Source organism: Protopterus annectens, chromosome 5.part1 (assembly GCF_019279795.1).
Source record: "Protopterus annectens isolate FY-2018-M chromosome 5.part1, PAN1.0, whole genome shotgun sequence".
NCBI classification, from domain to species: Eukaryota; Metazoa; Chordata; order Ceratodontiformes; family Protopteridae; genus Protopterus; species Protopterus annectens.
Genome location: NC_056736.1, coordinates 344,243,306 through 344,263,603, shown reverse-complemented (window position 1 = coordinate 344,263,603; position 20,298 = coordinate 344,243,306). Strand labels below are relative to the sequence as shown.

Here is a 20,298-nt window from a genome sequence, read left to right as displayed (position 1 = left end):
GATGTGGTCCTATTTCCCAAAGAAGGTAATGCTACATTTCTTAATGTTAAGCTGTAGTTCATGGTCCTGTCACTATGCGTTTGTCTGGTTTGGGCCCTTTTTGGAGTGTGTGTGTGTCATTTGGTGAGTTAACAATGGCTCCTAGTCTGCAGTCATTGGTAAATGTCATGAGCCAGAGATCCATAGTATCATCCTGAACATCAGCAAGGTAAATACTGAAGAGTAGTGACCCTAATACAGATCCCCTAGGGATGCTACTGGTGATGTGCCTTTCTTGGAAAATGGTCACCAACCCTAACTTGAGTGAGCTTTGTCTGTAAACCAGCGTGTTATCTAACAACTTACGTAAGGGTTTAGATTTAATTTGGTCATTTTCTTTATGCCAGAGTGCTGAATAGTATTTTTAAGGCCGTTGATAATTTTGTATTGGCAATTTGTACAGGTTTGTCTTTGTCCAACAAATCTTCCATGTTCAGTAGGCAGGGTCTACCTTTCACAAAACCATGCTGGTTTGAGTTGAGGGCTTATCCTTATTTATCAGCCCATTCATGGTACATTTTGTACTCCAACATGCAAATTAGTTCACAGGGTCAGTCCTAGGGTCACCTTTGTGGAGAGGGTACCACAATTACTGGTCCTGTTCTCCAGTTTTGTGCTAACAAGGAGACATCCTGGTATTTTATTTGAGCCCATAAAGCTTGATATTTTTTTTGTGTTTTGGAGAGGGCTTCCAAGACTTGTTCAGATGTAATTTTAAGAGAGGAGTGCACACTGGATAAGACTGAGAGGGAAAATGGTAGGAAACATCAAGGAGAAATTGAGTTGAACCTTTGGCTAGTATATTGGTAATATCCTCTGGGTCAGTGTGTGGATGGTACCATTTGAGTCCAGGTCAGTGCAGAAGTGAGTATTGTTTCTGATATTTCTAACATATAGAATGAAGGCTTTATTGTTCTCTTTAGATAACGGAGAGTTTAGTTTGTACGTGGCTTTTATATGTTTTGTTTTTTTGCCTGAGCATTTTATGTTGTTGAGATTACTTGCAGGGGGTGAGGATTTGGCTCTGTTCCTTATGGTCAACAGGTTTCTGTCTTGCTGTAAATTTTTTTTATATTAATGTTCTTCCACAATGGTATTCTCCTAGCTTTGACATTGTATATATTATAGATGGAGACAAATGCCTCAATGCAGAAGATAAGGTAGGAATAGAAATCAGTGTTGTATTCTTCTCCCTTAGCTTTGGATTCATCTTGTGATGGAGAACTTTAAATCTCCTCAGGCTGTGGGAGTCCACTCTGATGATCATCCCATGGGGTATCTTTTTGATTAGGTCCTTATGATGAATTTGATAGCAATATGGTCTAATTTGACCAGTAAATGGCAACTGCAGTTGTGAAGCATGTTGTTTTCTACATTTGTGATAACCAGGTTAAACAGATTTGAGGCACTAGCAGAGGAGTGTACTGTCTGGTTGACAATTAGCATATTTGTTATATCTGGTATACGTTGCCAGTTTCTGGATGTGGAGTTTAAATCTCACAGACACTGAGCTCATTTGAGTTGTTAAGGAGAATAAGGTAGTTGTAAAGGATTGCAGGAGACATGGTCAGGTTTCTTTAGTTTGTGGTTATATGGTAGCTGGACTTGCCTATAGCTACCAGGAACTGCAGAATTTCTAGCTCATTCTCTTTTCTGGTTTAGTTGTGAGGTGAAAGGATTTCAAATGTAGACAAACATGCCCTCTACTAGATACATAATGTTCCCTCTGTAGGTGGTATGATTGAGAGGTAGTCATTAAACCTAAGAAGAGAAGGAGTATTATCACTGCAGTGTAATCAAGTTTCTGGAAGTATATAAATGTGTATGTTTTCAGCTGTCAGGAAGGCCTCAAAGGTGAGCACTTTATTTAAAATTCTAGTGTTAAATAGTGCTACATTAAGATGGGTCCAGGTGAGATTTGTTAGGTTGGCAGATGTAGGAGACCATCTATATATAGTACAAAAAAAAACTAAGTAGAGAATGTCTTATCCAGTGTGTGAAAACCATGAGGGGAAAACGTTCAAGGATTCACTAGTAATACAGGCAGGTTTATCCTCCATCTCCTTTCAAGCTGACACATATTGCATCCCCTGGAATTATACCAGATGTTGAGCTGTTTGTTGAAGTCAATTATTTTTGCTTATGTTGTGGCATCGGTCATGGTGATTGCAGAAAACTACTTCAGATCAGTTGCTTCCTATCCTCAGATAGATATATCGAGAGCTGAGTCATATGTCTGTTCATGTCTACTAAGGTGGAATATTTGAGGTTGTTCATACCATGTGCAGAGTGACCAGATTGTACGCATACTTGAGGTGAAAGCATCCAAGTGCCATGCACATATCATGAATTTTAACACTTGAGAGAGAGCATATCTTTGCTCAGCCTGCTGAGTGGTGCTTAGTGTTCATGTTGTACTTGTGGCAGTGAGGGTGAGTGGTGTATTCTGTTTGTCTTTTACTCAGTATATATCGGCTTAGTGTTTGTGTTGTATTGTGGTGAAGAATTCTGTCAATCGTGTGACTTGAGAGTCTTGCCTCCAGTTTAAATAGGCATCTGTACCTCTGCAAGCAGATTTATTAGTGTTGAGTAACAACAATGGGCCATCAGTGAGGGTAATGCATTTGATGTACTGCCTTAAAGTACCTAATGCAGATAGACTGGCAACAGGGGTGGTAAAGGCATACTAGGGTCCCTTGATGTCTGAAAATCTGGTGGGAGAAGCTCAGTTGTAAAGGGATTGCGGGACTATGCTTACCAAAGTATTGTAATAGTAATTTTCAAGTTATGAGGAATGTGACAAGAAAAGTAGAAGTAGAAAATTTAGAAAGACAGTATAATGTTTTAGAAGTGAGTCATAGTAACACTACAGAGCATGAAATAAGCACATTGCACAGTAGAGTCAAGAGTGATTTAGAGTACCAGCACAGGATCTAGAATTGAACAGTGGAACAACAGAAAAAGAAAGGAAGGTCAAACAGTAGAGGAATATAGGCAACAAGAGCTACATTTAGTTCCATGAGGTTGCAAACTGCTTCACTATGCTTAGCTAATATATTTTAGCTCTCCTAAAATAGTATGAGAAAAGGCACCTACTGACTATTTTATCAAGTGGCTTACTGTGATTAGTGTACAACACTGTGTGCAGCAGCTTACCTCAAATTAGTAGAGTCATGCAGTACATCAGGAAAACAAAGCAGGCAAAATCAAAGTAGTCAATACGAACTAGTAAGGCTTGTAGCAAATTAACATTCTTTACACAAGAGTAAGTCACAGTAGTCCAAATAAAAGTAAGCACTGTTATTTATTCATTTCTGTGATGGTCTTTTTTGCCTTCTTGCACTCGACCACTATCTTTGTTCTAGGTCTTGTACTCATCCACCTGGTCTTACATGACCTGCGTTTCCCCTCCCCTTAGCTAAACCTGACCCTAATCCTCAGCTGGTGAGGAGATCGAGGACCCTGGGACAGTATCACAGTGTTGCCAGGGAGTTATTTATTTTATGGCTTACACTGCCTTCCTCTTGTGCATACCCATAATGTCTTTGGGACAGATGTGAAATGGAGCATGCTGCTGTATCTTCCTACCACTGTAGTAACTCCGTTACTGCCCCAATGTGTTCCAAGCCTCCACTGAAAATCTACTGTGAGGTAGTCCCGACTGGTAAACTTACCAGACTGGCATCCTTCCCTGCCAGCATTTCAGATGCCCAGGTCAGTAATCAAACCCCGATCACCTGGGCTGTAATCAGTTCTTTATCCCCAAAGCCACAGGGCTAAAAATAAGTACTTCTGTGTGATAGCTTGAAACAGTTATTTTGTTTTGTTGCATCATTTTTTTTTAACTGGCAAGCACAGTGCCAAAGCTTGGTTGCTTAGCATATTAATTCTGGAAGGGAGTAACAATAATGCTGATGACTATTACCAAATTAAGCAGTATATTTCCATTCCACAAAAAAGTCTGTAAGTAAAATCATAGTGAATGCATTATATAAAGAAAAGTCCATGTAACAGTTTTAGATCATGCTTTAAAAGGTCATGTACAGTAGGTGCCATATTTAAATATTTTCTTCTTACAGAAGCTCTTAGTTGCCCATCCTTACAGTGGCACACCTTTTTTGACTTGTGTGTGACATCCCTTTGTAAGTGTTGCCTCATTTGTTGCAAATTCTTTCCAGCCACTTGCATGTTTTGTTTCTATCGCCTTTATTAAGTTATGTTTCAAACTGTAACAAGAGTTTAAATGCATTATTGGAAAAGAAAATAAGCTGTAATAACTTCTCATTGCTATTTTCCTGTAGTATACATGCATGTTTTCTTTTGTACAATTTTCATTCACTCCATAGTTAAATAAATTCCTCAATTCCTCCCTTCCCTTAAACCTCAGTCCTCCTACAGAGCATTGTTCTGCATGTATTGTTCCCACAAATTCCATTTATTTCTGTGAAATCTGCTTCTTCCTTTTATAAAGATCCTACTTTCAGTTCTTTTATTTCTTTTACGGTCTTCAGAATGTGTGTTATATTTGGTGTTTTGACTTCCATTTTTTGTAACTGATTTTTTTTGCAGGTAATGACTTTTAACTTAGTAAGGCCTTGCTATGTTTAGGCAATTAAGCTCATATATCCCAGTCCAAAATAATTTAAGTTATTAGCATTTGTTCTTCCAATATTTCTGTTTCTGTTAAAGTACTGTGTTGGGAATATTTAAAATATGCCAACTTGCATTCACAAAAAACATTTTCCCATTTTTGCCTCTTTTGTCCCTACCATATCTCCAGAATTTGCTGTCTTCCTGAAGAAAAATCCTCAGAAGTCTACTCTGGTATAAAAATGCCTATGGAGACACTTCCATCCAAACATTCTAAACCTTCTGGACATTTTTCCATACTGGGAGCCCTACAGATTGTTTCCCCACTGTTCCTCTATAAATTGACTTTTCCTTCTCTTTTCCAAATTTTCCTTGTATCCTCTGATTGATTGTTATAGTTATCATATAGATTATATGTTGTGCTAATTATTCCATTTTTAACAGTAGCAGCTTTTCTGGGCTCATCTAAAAGCTGTACCAGAGCAGCACTTCCATTTTCATTTCTCTTTCACTGTACTCTTATCAAGCATAGGGACAGCAGTCTCTGACCTACAATCACAACTTCTGCTTAGTTTTATTCTACTCTGTTACCCTTACCATTATGCCCAACATCTTGGTCCTTTGCTAATTTTTCCCAATAGGTTCCAGCCTCCTCTTGCCTGTTTTCTTTATCCCACGTGCAGACATCTTTATTGGTAAATTCTCTTTTCTCCATTCCTGCACTGGTTTAATTATTGCAGTACTTTCTGCTTCGTTATTTATTTAATAATCTGAATGGTGGTGGTGGTTCTCCTTAAGGATTTGCATCCAAAATCCTAGTCTTTTTTTTGTCTCTCAAACCCCTCCCCTCTGCGTCTTCATAACTCTTTTCTACTTTGATTTATAATCTTCTGCTTGAGTTAAGTATATGGGCCTTAACTGCTTAACTTTAAAGTACTTCTCAAATTATGTAACCCTAAACCACTTTGTTCTGTTGGAAGAATCGGCTTATTCCATTTAATTCTTGCCCTCCTTCATTCTCAAATATCAGTCTTCAACTTGGTTATCTGCAGCTTCTCTTCTGGTTGTTAACATGAGTGGCATTTGTAAGATTAAAGGCACTAAAATATTTTCACTGCTTAAGTCGTACTGTTTATATCCCTAATAATGTGCTTCCAGTTACTCAGTTTGTGGTATGTTTTGCTTATTTTCTTCCACATATCCTTAGTTACCATAATAGAGTGCTATTAATACACAATGAAATACTTTGTCTTATCCTGTCCCCACACGTATGGATATTGCTAAACCAGTTCTTGTGTGGGTTCATGGTTTACCTTTACAGCTTTTGTTGTGTCTTAATTTGTGAAATATCCTGCTCGCAGTGAGTAAAACGTTCTTTTCTAGATTTGTCAAGTACAAATTAACATCATCTACAAATAAAACTTACTTTTCTTGAGTACCGTACCAGTTATATCCTTGAATATGTAAATCCCTTTTTTTTTTTTTTGCTTTGTTTGCCTATGCTTCCATATGAAAAGTAAATAAAAGGGAAAGAGGACATCTCTGTCTGTTTCCTCAGTTCAAACACAACTTGCCTGAAAGAAACACTCCGTGGGTTCAACGTTATTGTGAAGTGTACAGGAAGTACTGCTGGCATAGTTTATAAAATACAGATTTTGCCTCTACAGTCAAAGGCAAGTAAACAGCCAATTCTTGAATTTTAATGAAATAATCGGTTTCTATGTCATTTTTCCTTACCATATAAAAATATGAAAAGATCATTTTATACCGAAATATATATTCTTTTTTAGCCTGAAATTGTAACATTGATAGCTTTTGCCTTGCTCCTAAGAGAACTGAATGCTACGCTTCATATTCATTTGTTTTGCATATCTTGCACCTTGCAAATTTCTAAAGAGCATTCTGATCTGAATTTGATCTGAATTCAAATGACAATATATTTTTAACTATAGTTCAGGACAAGACTCTTCTCAGTCAAGTTCATATTGCATGTGTCTTCCTTCAAATATTTTTAAGGGTAAGCATATATCAGAATGTCAAATACGTGAATCCTTAGTCAGAACAATTAAATAGGCACAGATGTTCATCGTGCATACAGCTGCAGTCATAACAGATGGGTTATCCTGCCGTCAGGCGGGTCCTCGGTCGGCCGAATTCCAAAGTCTAGGTCCGGCGTCAGTTGTCATCGCTTCTTCCCTGACATCAGTGCGGCAGGGGTATAAAAGAGGCAGCCGACGCCATTTTCTTCAGTCTTTCTTGCCGCGCGGTGCCCGAAGCAGAAACAGTTCGCAAGTGCCGGTCGGCCAGCTCCTGAGATTTACGAAAGTATTTCAGCCGAAGTCTTCTTGAAAGCTAAGTACCCTGTTAGGGAAACTTTTCTTGCCTCAGATCGATGTCAGACAAAGTTAATAATTGCATTTCTTGTGGGAAGTAAATACCGCATAAGGATTTCCACTCTTTCTGTATACCTTGCTTAGGCCCAGACCACGACGTCTCGGCCTGCCGTTTCTGTGCTAGATTCAATAAACGCACTATTAAGCGTCGGGCGGAGTTCACCCTTCACTTTTTCGGCAAAAAATGTAATTATATTATGTCGTCAGATACTCCGACTCCAGTTTTGAGCAAACAACGCAAAGATAAGGACCAACATACGAGGTCCGCACCACCTACTGAAACCACGCTAAGGCCGACTACCGGTTCTCCGGTACACAGCGAGGCACCTACGCAGCCCCTGACTACTGATGACAATGCATTACCAGTGTCTTCAGTACCCGAGGTCGCAGGCTCCTCGGCCCCCATTCCTGCTACAGATCCCGACGCCACTCCTGGCGGGGAAACTCAGAATTTAGACAGGCCTGCCATTTCTCAAGGGGTCTTCAGGCCTTCCTCCTACTCTATTAAAGCCTTCACTAAATCTAAAGCAGCCATGAAAACCAAAAAACAGGTTCCTCAGACCCCCTCTCAAGGCACCATGCCTAAAAAACAGATGCTTAAAATGGCTAAGGATTTGATTACTCTTATCAGGGGTTCTCAACCCCCTTCTGACAAAAGGCCCAGATTAGAGGAAGACTACCCTTCCTCAGATCAAGCTTCTATTACCTCAGAACTATCTGAGGACCAGGATTATGCCTATTCTCCATTCAAAGACTCTGATGCAGAGGAGTCTATTTCCTCGGTCTCCCCCCCTGAGGACTTCTCTTTTGGGGAAACTCTGCATACATTGAGGGAACACTTTCATTGGGAAGGCCAAGATTACTCAGATTCTAAGAAAAGGCTCAGGGAATTTTTTCTGCTCCCCCAGCATAGGCCTCTGGCTATCCCTCCTGTTTTAGATATATTGGATGATGTGTACACAGAAGCCAGCCTTAATCCAGATTCTTTGCCTCCAGCTCCTGTTAAACCAGACAGGTATTGCCGGGTTCCTGATTCCCACCAGTTCCTATATAAAAGCCATACTGCTGACCCAGAAACAATTTCACAGGGTCCCAAGGGAATTAAGGCCTCTACTGCTAAAAACCCATTACCTTCAGAGAGAGATTCCAGAGCTTTAGAAAGGTGGGGGAAAAAGGTGTACACCTCGGCCACTTTAATCATGAGGGCATTAAACTGTCAGTTCCATATGTTAAAGTATCAGCAGTTTTTGATATCTCAGCTGAAAAGCAAGATGACACAACCAGAACAACCAGATTTAAAAGACTTGCAGGATTTGTTGCATGGTGCAGAGCAAGTGGGTAAACATACCTTGCAGTGTGGTTTTGATGCTTTAGAGGCCTCATGTAGAGCTGTTGTTACGGGGTCTGTTATACGTAGGCATGCTTGGCTCAAAGAGCAAACCTTACCAGATCATGTCAAAGCTAAATTATTAGATGCACCTCTTCAAAAAGATGTATTGTTTGATGTTAAAGCTGAGGAGGTGCTAAAGAAAATGGAGGAAAAAGCGAAATCAATGCAAACAGTGAAAGATTTCCTGCAGGTATAGCCTCCACGTTTCAGCAGAAACTGGCCTTCAAAAAATTGGTCCTTTCCAGCCACGGACAGACCTCAAAGGGGCAGATACAGGAGCCCAAGGGGTAGAGGGCAACCTCAAGGATCTTTCAGAGCCAGACAGTGGCAAGCACCAACCCCAAGAGGTGGAGAAGATAGATCACAGTCTTTTAGAAAACAGACACAATGACTTCCCCCTACACTTGCCAAGCAAAGCTTTAATGGCAGCACCTTTGGGCGGAAAACTGACATTATTCTCAAAAAATTGGCATATTGTTACAAAAGACAAATGGATTCTGGACATTATAGACAGAGGCTACAGGTTCCACTTTCTTACTCTTCCAAAAATGAGAGGCATGCCAAACCTGCCACAAAATCAAAGGGCAGAGGCACAAAAACAAGTTTCAGCTCTCATGGACATGAAAGCAATTCAAGAGGTACCTGCAAAAGAACAAGGTCAAGGGTTTTATTCCAGACTATTCCTGGTACCAAGGAAAGACAAAGATTGAAGACTTATCTTAGACCTATCCATCCTAAACACATATCTACAGGTGCCAAAATTCAAGATGCTCACATTACAACAGCTTCTTCCCATGCTGGGCAAGGAGTCTTGGCTGGTAACATTGGACCTCAAGGAGGCATACCTGCATGTCAATATCAGACAAGATTGCAGAAGATACCTCAGATTTCTTGCAGGTTCAACCCATTACCAATTCTCTGCATTGCCCTTTGGCTTATCTACTGCGCCCAGAGTGTTTACGAAATGCCTGGCATCAGTAATCGCCTTCTGCAGACTACAAGGGATACAAATCTACCCATATCTGGATGACTGCCAGATCCAAGCGGACAGCAAGGACATACTACTGCAGCACCTGGCATTTGTAATAAAACTGTTGAACTTCCTGGGATACACAGTCAACAAAAAGAAATCAAAACTAATACCCTCTCAGCAAATAATTTTCCTGGGTGCCAGCTTGGATACAACCACCCAGATGGCCTACCTCACGACAGACAAGCAAGGGCAACTGTCTCAATACTTCAAAAAATGGCAACTTACACCAGGCTTACTGCAAGGAAAGTCCTGCAGGCTCTGGGATTCATGGCATCTTGTATCCTACTTATCCCATGTGCAAAGCTGCATATGAGGAAACTTCAATGGTACCTGAAAAACTTATGGTCTCAACACAGCCACAGCATGGAAGCAATTATTCCACTCATTCCATGCCTTCAAAAGGAATTTTTGTGGTGGACTCAAGCATGCCAAAGAAACACAGGTCTTCCTTTCTGTGTACCTCAAGCAACTCAAATCATCACAACAGATGCCTCAGACTACGCCTGGGGAGCACACATGACAGATCAGTGCATTCAGGGAAAATGGACCCGAAAAGAGAAGCACCTTCACATCAACCAAAAGGAAATGCTAGCCGTGCAAAAGGCTATTATGACCTTCAAAGACCTATTGCATCCAGGCCAGCTATTGATAAGGACAGACAACACCACAGTGATGTGGTACATAAACAAACAGGGGGGAACTCATTCATACCCCTGTGCAGGCAAGCCATGACCCTATGGAACACAGCACTGGAATTGCAAATTCAACTACAGGCACAATTCCTGCCAGGGAAGGAAAACACACTGGCAGACAACCTAAGCAGAAATATGACAGATCCACACGAATGGAAGTTGCATCCTCAAGTTTTCACAAAGATAACTCAGGCATGGGGACAGCCAGACATAGATCTCTTTGCTACCCACAGAAATTGCCAGTTGAAAAAATTTTGTTCAAGGACCTATCATCCACAGGCCTGGAAAGTGGACGCACTTTCCTTCAGTTGGGCAACATTGACAATCTATGCCTTCCCGCCTCTTCCTCTGCTGCCCAAAGTTCTATTAAAAGCCAGAGCAGAGAGGCCGAAAATGATTCTCATTGCTCCAGACTGGCCAAGACAACACTGGTATCCACTCCTGAAGAGCCTGACACATTCCCCACCATGGACCCTACCTCTAGTCCCTTTTCTGTTGTCCCAGCACAACTACAAAACCCTTCACAGCCATCTCAAAACTCTAAATCTAGCTGCATGGAGAATTCCTTGATTTCCCAACAGTTTCTCCTCTCCAAGGAGGTGCAGGATGTCATCTTGGAGGCCAGAAGACCCTCTACTAGAAAGGCCTACTCCGCCAAATGGAAACGATTTTGTGCCTGGAATCAAGAAAAGGGACAGAATCCTTGGGTAATAAATATACCTCAAATTTTACAGTACCTAGCTGAGATGTTAAACAATGGACTTTCCTTCTCCTCCATCAAGATCCACGCTTCAGCCATTTCTGCACAATACAACACAGATCCTCCTTTATTCTCTCACCCTCTCTTAAAGCAGTTCCTCAGAGAGGCAAAGAATATAAAACCCCCAAGGAAACCACCAGTCCCTGCTTGGGACCTCAACTTCGTATTGGAAAAGCTGACCCTTTCTCCCTTCAAGCCAGCTTCTTCAACAGAGTTACAGTACTTGTCATGGAAAACAGCCTTTCTTCTGGCTATCACCTCAGCACGCAGGGTTTCAGAGCTACAGGCCCTCATGGCTGTGCAACCATTCATCATTTTCCATCAGGACAGAGTTTCCTTACGAACCAACCCTACCTTTATGCCAAAGGTAGTATCCAGTGTAGCTTTGAATCAGACTATCCACTTACCTACCTTTTATTCTAATCCACAAAACAAAGGGGAAAGACTACTACATTCCTTGGACATTCACAGACAACTTTGTTACTATTTGGACAGAACAAAGCCATTCAGGAAATCTGAGCAACTCTTTGTGTCCTATGCTGCAGGTGCTCAGGGAAAGGCTATTTCCAAACAGACAATTTCAAAATGGATAGCCCACTGCATACGCTTTTGTTACTCATTTCATGGAAAAACTGTGCCTGCATGCATCAGATCCCACTCCACCAGAGCCACAACTACCTCTGCAGCCTTCCTTAGGGGGGTCCCTACCAAGGACATTTTGGAAGCAGCCACCTGGAGTTTAGTGCACACTTTCTCCAAGCACTGTCACCTCCCACTATACTCAAAATCTAGAGCGGGCTTTGCCACAGCAGTCCTGCAGGGCATCCTAGCCCCTCCTAGTTCCACTTAGTGCCTACCACCCTTACTTAGCTTTGGGATTCTACCCATCTGTTATGACTGCAGCTGTATGCACGATTGTACCTACCATAAATGTAGATGTTCGAGTGATCATACAGCTGCAGTCCAGGTTTCCCTCCCTCCATCCCCTCTTAGGACAGGCCTTATGACAAACACTTTTCATATAACCTTTTTGGGGTATTCTTTTATGGTGTATTTGCTTGCAGCTACTGTTTTTGATTTATCAACATTGCATCTTTGCATAACATTATGTTTGCCTTCCTTCTGGGGGCACCTGACATCTGGGGCAAGAAAAACAGAAGAAAATGGCGTCGGCTGTCTCTTTTATACCCCTGCCGCACTGACGTCTGGGAAGAAGAGACGACAACTGACACCAGACCTAGACTTTGGAATTCGGCCGACCGAGGACCCGCCTGACGGCAGGATAACCCATCTGTTATGACTGCAGCTGTATGAGCACTCGAACATCTACATTTATGGTAGGTACAAAACTGTACTTTTGCTGTAACATATAAAATTACAGGAAGTACCACTCTTCATAACAAAAAATATCTTTGGTTCTCATTTCATAAAAACACATTGATGACATTATCCAGATTCATACTATGTTTATTATATTGAAATAATAAAATGCATTTGTTTTGAATGTCAAAAAAAGCACTTAAATGGGCTGTGTAAGAAGGTGGTACCTAGCAATGTAGGACCATATTTCTGTAACCATAAGACATATTAACAACACATTTCTGAGATTAATTTGGCATGTCCCAAAGGTATGGAATGCACTTAGCTTGTGATTCCAGGTTGAAAGAAATATAAACAACTTTGTCCATCTGTGTACGCTATTCCATATGAATCTAAGTTATGGGGAGTCATAATTTCAGTGAAAAACTACTTGCCCTGTCATGAGATTTTTTTTTTAACTTTTGACGTAATTGCATCTCAGTAAATAAGCATACTAGACCTTTGTTGTACTATGTAAACTGAGCAGAACATCAGTATAACATCCCCAATGGCATCAAAGTAGAATACAACATGTCAGACTGTGGAAGTAAAGACTTGTAAACCAGTGCATGTGGTGTATGTGTATAAAAGGTGATGTCCGGCCCAATTTGACATTTCATTTTGAAACTTCAAGGCAGTAATAAAAGGTTGTTCAGCTGTACCAATGATGGCGAACCTATGACACGTGTGTCAAAGGTGATATACCACAACGTTTTGGGTGACTCGCCAGTGATCACCAACACTCGAGTTACCAAAGACAATGCTTTTCCATTTGTTGCTCATGTGAAGTGCATTGAATTGTTTTGTGCCAGGAGTCAGTTCGACAACACTGCTGCAGAGGCAAAGAAGTTATTAACCTCAGAGACAATTTCTGTATACTTTCTCAATACAGTCTGCAAAGGGCAGTGCTGACATTGTTTTCTCTTTGTGGTTACACTTCTGTAAAGGGCAAGTAGTCTGCATTTGTAGGAGTGTGCTGTTTTTCATTCCTCTCAACTGTCCCTCTTAATCCCTCCTAAAACTGGTGACTTTTTTACACTTAATAATGGCAATAATTAGATTTATAGACTTATTTTACTTCAGAAAATGGATATTAATTCATGTTCATTTTTTCTGTCAATGTCTCAAATTAATAGTACTAGTAGTTTAAAACTGTCGCTGATGTATTGAGAGCTATGCTGTTTTACTTACTTACTTTATTTATGTACTTTAATTTATTTTTATTTGGGGGGGGGAGGGTCACACACCAGCAGGGTCAGGTTAGGCATTTTCCAAAATTTTGACACACTGAACCTAAAAGGTTCGCCATCACTGTGCTATACAGTGTACTAAGAAGCTATTCTACCCTTCTGGTTTTATTGCAGCATACCAGTGAATTTGACCCTACCATTTTAATTTCTCAGAGCTATAGCATTTTAGCTTTGGTATGTTGCAGATGATAAAGATGTATGTATATATGTATTTTTCTGGAGAATTAGGATTTTTAGTTCTGATGTCATGACAATTCAGTAAACAAGTATTTTATGATGTTTTTTATTCTGCATACTGAGCGGACGTTCAGCACAGAATCTCCAGTAGAAACTGGATTTAATGCAAGATGTCAGACTGGGTAGAGAAGAATATGAACCAATTTTTTTCTGGAACATATTTATGAAAGGGACATATATCTTAGTCCCTTTTGAGATACCATTATAAAATTTTCAGTCAGTGACGTAGATTTACCCTTCAGAATTTCAGTACAGTGAAGAGCTGAATTTGTCCCAAGCTCTGTTTACTTCCGAGTACTGATATGTCACAAATGTAAAAGAATAAATGCACACATTTTATTCTGGGGAAATATATAGGACTTCTACTTTTGATTTAATGAGAATTTAGTGTGTGTGCATGTATATATATATATATATATATATATATATATATTTTTTTTTTTTGCTGAATACTGCTTTCATCCAGGCTTTTGAGTAGAGGTGAAGCAGATCCCAGTGGAAACCAGGAATAATGCTAAGCTGTGACATCAAAAGTACTTTGAAACACTGGATTTACTACCTGTTTAGAAGATGCCATGTGCCAGGTCTCAACTGAGGCAGTTCATAATAACATTTTGAAGAAATTCTGGTAAGATGTTTGAGTACTAAACACACTCAAAGGCTTCACTGCATCTGAATCCTGATTGACACAGACTGACAACAATTTTGTCATTGCATGCAATTTAGGCCTCATCCTGTATTCACTAATGGAAATGTTGCTTTCTGGGGAAATATGTGATTTCCTTCACCCAGCGTAATGAAAATATTATGCATCTTCATGCTGGAAATTAGTTTCACCCTGCCTTTGGAGCAGAGGTCAACTAGGGGAATATAAGACTGTGGCAGCAAAACCCTTCTGAAGCACAGTATTTGCTACCTGTGGGTAAGAAGGTATATCTCTGCTCTGTGACAGTTTACAATAAAAAAATTGGGGAATTCTAATAAAGTACTTGGTATAAAAGTCATTCAAAAATAACATTTTACCACAAGGATTTCATTGCATTGTAACCCTGATTTAACCTGATTTACATGTCAGCAGACTGCCTTTGTCACTGTACAGAGTTGAGCCTCTTCCTTTATGTAATAGCAGAAATGTTGCCTTGTATGATGAACTATTGAATTTTTTTAGCTTCTGGTGTAATGTGAAATTTAGTGTACATGTTTTCTGAACATTAATGTCACTCTGCCATATATTCCCCAAGTGAAAACCAGGTATAATCAGGGCCGACCTTAGCTGAAATGGCGCCCTAGGCGAGGTAGTGCTCAGGCGCCCCTTAAGCCCCACCCACACCACAGTCATGAAGCACCCCTATTTGAGCCACACCCACAGGGTCACTCCCCAAGAAAGCCAATCCATTCATTTCCTTAAATTATTTAAATGCATAGGAAGAATAGCTACATTCCAAGGTGTCTTTATCTGCAACTACTTCTGCATAAAATTTTCTACTTTAAATACCAGAGCCAGATCACGGTCACACAGAGCCCTAGACAAGCTAATAGACTGCCCCCCCCCCCAGAGCAGCTACTCCTGCAGCAAACCACTCCCCCCAGCAGCACCGTCCTCCTCTGCCATTCCACTGTTCCATTATTTGGTTATTTCTCACCAGTTGCCACGCGTACTATTCTCTTATTTGCTTCTACAGTCATTACAGATATTTAAATAAAATAGCACAAACACAGGTAGCCATTTGCTAAACAATACAGTCTCGCAATGAAAACAGACTTAGCATAAGCAATAAACTTCTCTGCCCTTGAAATTCACATTCATTGAAATGGAAAAATTCATATTCATTAAAACAGCATGAAAACCCACATTCATAGAAAATACATCTGGTCAATGAAGAATTAAGTTTACCTTTGGGCTGTTTTCAAAACAGACTCCTTTCACACATTTTTTAGGGCCATGCATACGTGTATTTTTTCTTTGACTCACCTTCTTGATTGCATTGAATTATATTCCTTATATAATATAGCACCACTTGTTAGAAAGTGTTTTAAATTTGTAGTTTTAAACATTATTTTTATAAGCAGTGAAACAAAATGTACGAACCAATAACTACCCATTTCAGAAATTTTCAACCATAAAAGGCCACTCAAGACTTCTGTCATTATAATCCACCAATATTACTCCATACTCACAAGCTCTGCAGATGTAAAATCATCTGAATTCCACACTAAAGAAATCCATACCTAATGAAGAGGTTGCTACCAGCAAAACAACTTCACATATCAATGTTTTATCTACAAATTCAGTGCCTGCTTTCCCTGAAGAACTAAATTGCCTATATTGCATTAAAAATTGGTAAGTTGGTAATACTGCAGTAGTAAATGACCAACAAGTTCATAGTCACTAGACATCTCATACAAAGGACATACTCAGGAGTGTAGAACCCCTAGCACCCCTTATAATGCACCAAATAATCAATAATCATATGGGCACTGCAATACCAGCACTCCATCTAGATGGTGTGGGAGTAGAATCCACAGCCTTCTGCACCAAAGGCAATTATGCTAACACTGCTTTCAGATTTTACAACACAATGTGCCATTTGATAAACAAAAAACAGCTAGTTTCACATAGAAACATTTACACTTGTTAGAGTAGGTTATACATTTGTAGTTTTGAACATTCTTCCAGTAAGCAATGAAACAAAATGTATGAACCAATAATGGTAAAACTACCCATTTCAGAATATTTAACCATAAAAGGCTCTTCAAACATCTGTCATTACAACCCTTGCCTTCAACCTGTACCTCCCTCATAACTCTGTATTTGAACAACATTTCTTTCTGAATTACTTAGACTTCCTTTAGACATTACATTAGTCTGTTAAGTTGCAAATTACTGTCCACTGATTGTAAGGAATTTAAGAGCTGCAAAATATAATAGCTGCCACCTATCAATTCTCTAGACCTAGTACACAGGATCATAATATCATAGGAAGTTACTAGGCTAATGAGTCTAGGGTCCTTACAAGACTAACAAGTTCTGACCTTGTTTCCATGATCAGCACCTATTGCTCATGTATCCAGCAGAGACACAGGTGGAACCCCCAGGGTGAATTTATGGTTACCCATTCAATCATCCAGACTGTGCTTGAAGAGGACCAAAGAGGTTTTCTGCTTTACATGAATTGAGAGTCTGTTCCACAGGTGTGGTAACCTCTGGGAGACAAATCCACCCCTAAAGCAGGTTCTAAAATTGTCTTCAGATTGATCATACACTCACTCAACTTGACTACTTTGAGATACGAACCCCAAATCTAGTTACACAAACTTGAGAACACAATATTTAATGCTAGTGCCACAGCACAATCACTCAGTGATGTTACTCTTTCTGACCTGTTTAGATTTATTTAGCATTCAAATCCATTCATTTTAAATATGTATCACCTGTCTTATTTGTAAGCTGCAACTATTAAGGTCCTGCAGTAAGGCTTAGGAAATGTAATGTTTTCTGTTTACATTCTCTTTTTGTAAACTGTGATTGCAGGTAACTGTTAACCTTTTGTACATTCTTTGTAAATCTTTGTAAAATTATCTTTTTGTACTACTGTTATGGAGCTTTTTTCCTCGAGTCTCCACTGAAAATTGGCTACTTGCCCAGCCAGACACTACCTGGTTAAAAAATGTAAAATAAAATAAATACAAGTAACTTAGAACTTCCCCTTTTGCTGCTTGAAGGTGTGGCTCAAACACACTGTTCAGTACAGTAATTATTCTAGGTCTCATTACTGTTTAATATTTGTGTGGGATTAATTAATCCTCACTGCAGTATGCGACTGCAGTACTTTGAACATTGGTGCCATTGTGTTGCACCCTTTACAAAGATCTATTGTATGTGAGTAACTATTGTTAAAATCTACTGCCAATCATTAGCGGACCAGAGTTCTGCTGTGGCGACCCCTAACCAGGAAAAGCCGAAGACCTAGTATCAGAGTCACAGCTCAAGAGAGTCCTTGAGCAACCAACATAAAATGTTTTCTTAAGGTTAGGTGTCTGCCCATGTTTCTTCCGCTTCCCTTAGTACTACATTTTCCCACTGGTTGCCTTAATCCCATATCTTGATAATTGCTGCCAACAATTTCAGTGAGGAAAGAGTGTTGTGGCTGTAGGAAAGACCTCTCTAATTAATCCCAAAGCATCCACAGCTTCAGTACCTTGATATACTACCATTTTAATAAATACAGACGGGACAGGAAAGCAATAATGGGAAATCCATATCCTGTGTTGTTTTATTCTTGACATAATTGGTATACTTCAGAAAGACATGCTACTGAAGAATTATTAGACATAGTCTGAGCCCAATAAAATACTTGTCTAAAGGTATAGTAACATCTAAATATATAGATGAAATGCCAGTGCTACTGGAACATTTATTTAATCATAAGCTCCCATAACTTTTATAGTACCTCTCCTGTACAGTCTGCAGGTGGTAGCATATAAAGAAGTGCACGGACTATAGTAGTACCTGCATCTCTTTGTCAGAGAGAGACAGTGACTCTAAGACAAACAGATTTTACCAGGATTACACGACTCTGTTGGAATAACTTAGTCAGTGTGCACTTTGTTGTATTCAGTATAAATATGACTGCAGAAGTATAAGTTTCCCTTATTTTTTATTGTTTTAAAATAGTGCCTCAAACTCTTGATAACCCTCCGGAAGGACAGGAAAAAAAAAAATAAAACAAAAGCACCTGTTTGCCTGCTATTGCTATTTAATCACTGTGGTTATTCACGCTGGCAGGGTTCTTTCAGTCATCATTTAGCAGCACCTGCCAACAAGTTCTTGCATTTATGTTATATCGTCATGTCTCTGTGAAAGCATCCTCTCTCTCTCTCTCTCTCTTTCTGTCTCGCTGTCTCTGTGGCATGATAAACTAGAACAACCTAGTGTATGTCATATTTTAACACAGACCGTAAATTCCAATGAGAATCAGTTTTGTTCGAATTTCCTAATGCAGTACAGCTTATTCGAGCTGTATTAACATCTCTCACCATCTGCAAAATATTTTGGCAGTTCAGTCTACCTTAATTTCTCCAAAATTATTGGAATCTTGTACAAAATATTGTACTATTCTAACATGTAAAACGTTAATGTTAATGGATACTTACTTTTAAGGGGGTTTTGAAACTGATACTGACAGCCTAATTCCTAAACGTGCACATACGTACACATGGAGTGAATTTCCGCGTTTGGCGTGCGTGGATGTGACGCATGCATGCATGTTCCTACTTAAAGGAGAAGACTCCAGTACTACGGGGTGAAGGTTTTTTTTTTTTTTTTTTTTTGTTAATTCTTTAATCCATCCAGTCCTGCCAACCAGCAGCTGTAAAAGTGGGAGGGGCGTTCGCTTCCCCCTACGATTCTGGCGCCCTATGATTTATTTATTTTAATTCATTTACTTTTCTTATTAAGAAAAGTAAATTAATTAAAATAAATAGATAAACACAAATTGCGCCCTTTACAGGGCCGGCCTGTACGGCGCCCTAGGCGGTCGCCTAGTTTGCCTATGCCTAAGGCCGGCCATGGTATAATACAAGACTAAAGAAATACTTAAAACCACTGTTAAGCCAGAAGCCAAGCATTGAAACAACACTTTTTCTATGGCATATCTATCCCTAGCTTTTTCCTCTGTAATTCCTCTATAATATTCTTTATCTTTTTTGCTGAAACCCTTTAAATAAGATGGGTTGAAATGGTTCACGTTTCTTAGAAATAATTTCCTGCACATTTTTATTTAACATGCCTACTCTAATAGGCTCTTTCTTTAAACAAGGCAATAGTAAAGTTTACCACTTCTAAAAAGTCACTATCTTCACTTGTCATCCTAGAGGCTCTTATAAACTGTCCTGTAGCTATGTTGTTTTTTTATAAAGTTAGGATGATTACTTCTATGGTGAAGATAACTGTTGGAAAAGGTACTCGCACAATGGATTTTACTTATGAATTTGTTGATGTTCATCGTGTTTCACTGTTGCAGTCATTACACTTGGGTTATCCTGCTGGCAGGCTACCCGCAGTCGGCCTGAATTCAAAAGTATTGGTCCGGCATCGGTTGCTGTCGCCTCCTCCCTGACCTGACGTCAGTGCGGCAGGGGTATATAAGATGCAGCTGACGTCACATCTACATTTATGGTAGGTACACAACTGTACTTTACTAGTGTCCCAATTTAAGTGTACATCTAGAAAACAGTGCGTGCCCTTCACCTCCTATTACAGATTTTAAGAAATTAGAACTATTATTAATTATTTCTAAGATGTGATTGATGTTACTGAATTTTAGTTGATCTTTGCTTATAATAAAAAAACAAATCATTGACAAACCACTAATAAAAATTTAGCAAAATCTAGTTTACTTAAAATTTCTCTTTCCCACCAGCCTACTACTAAGCTGACAAAGGCTGGAGCTTCTGAGGACCCCATAGATACCCCCTTAGTTGTTTATAGTTTATTTATTTTATTTTATTTTACATTTGTTAACCGGGCTAGTCTAGCTGGCTATATGTCCATTT

At 39.6% G+C, this 20,298-nt stretch overlaps 1 protein-coding gene across 1 annotated transcript in view; it reads left to right on the top strand.

The window, feature by feature from the left end:
* The window catches only part of INPPL1 (inositol polyphosphate phosphatase like 1), a 1,746,155-nt gene that overhangs the window by 1,102,660 nt on the left and 623,197 nt on the right, over positions 1 to 20,298 (top strand). The window lies entirely within an intron of this gene.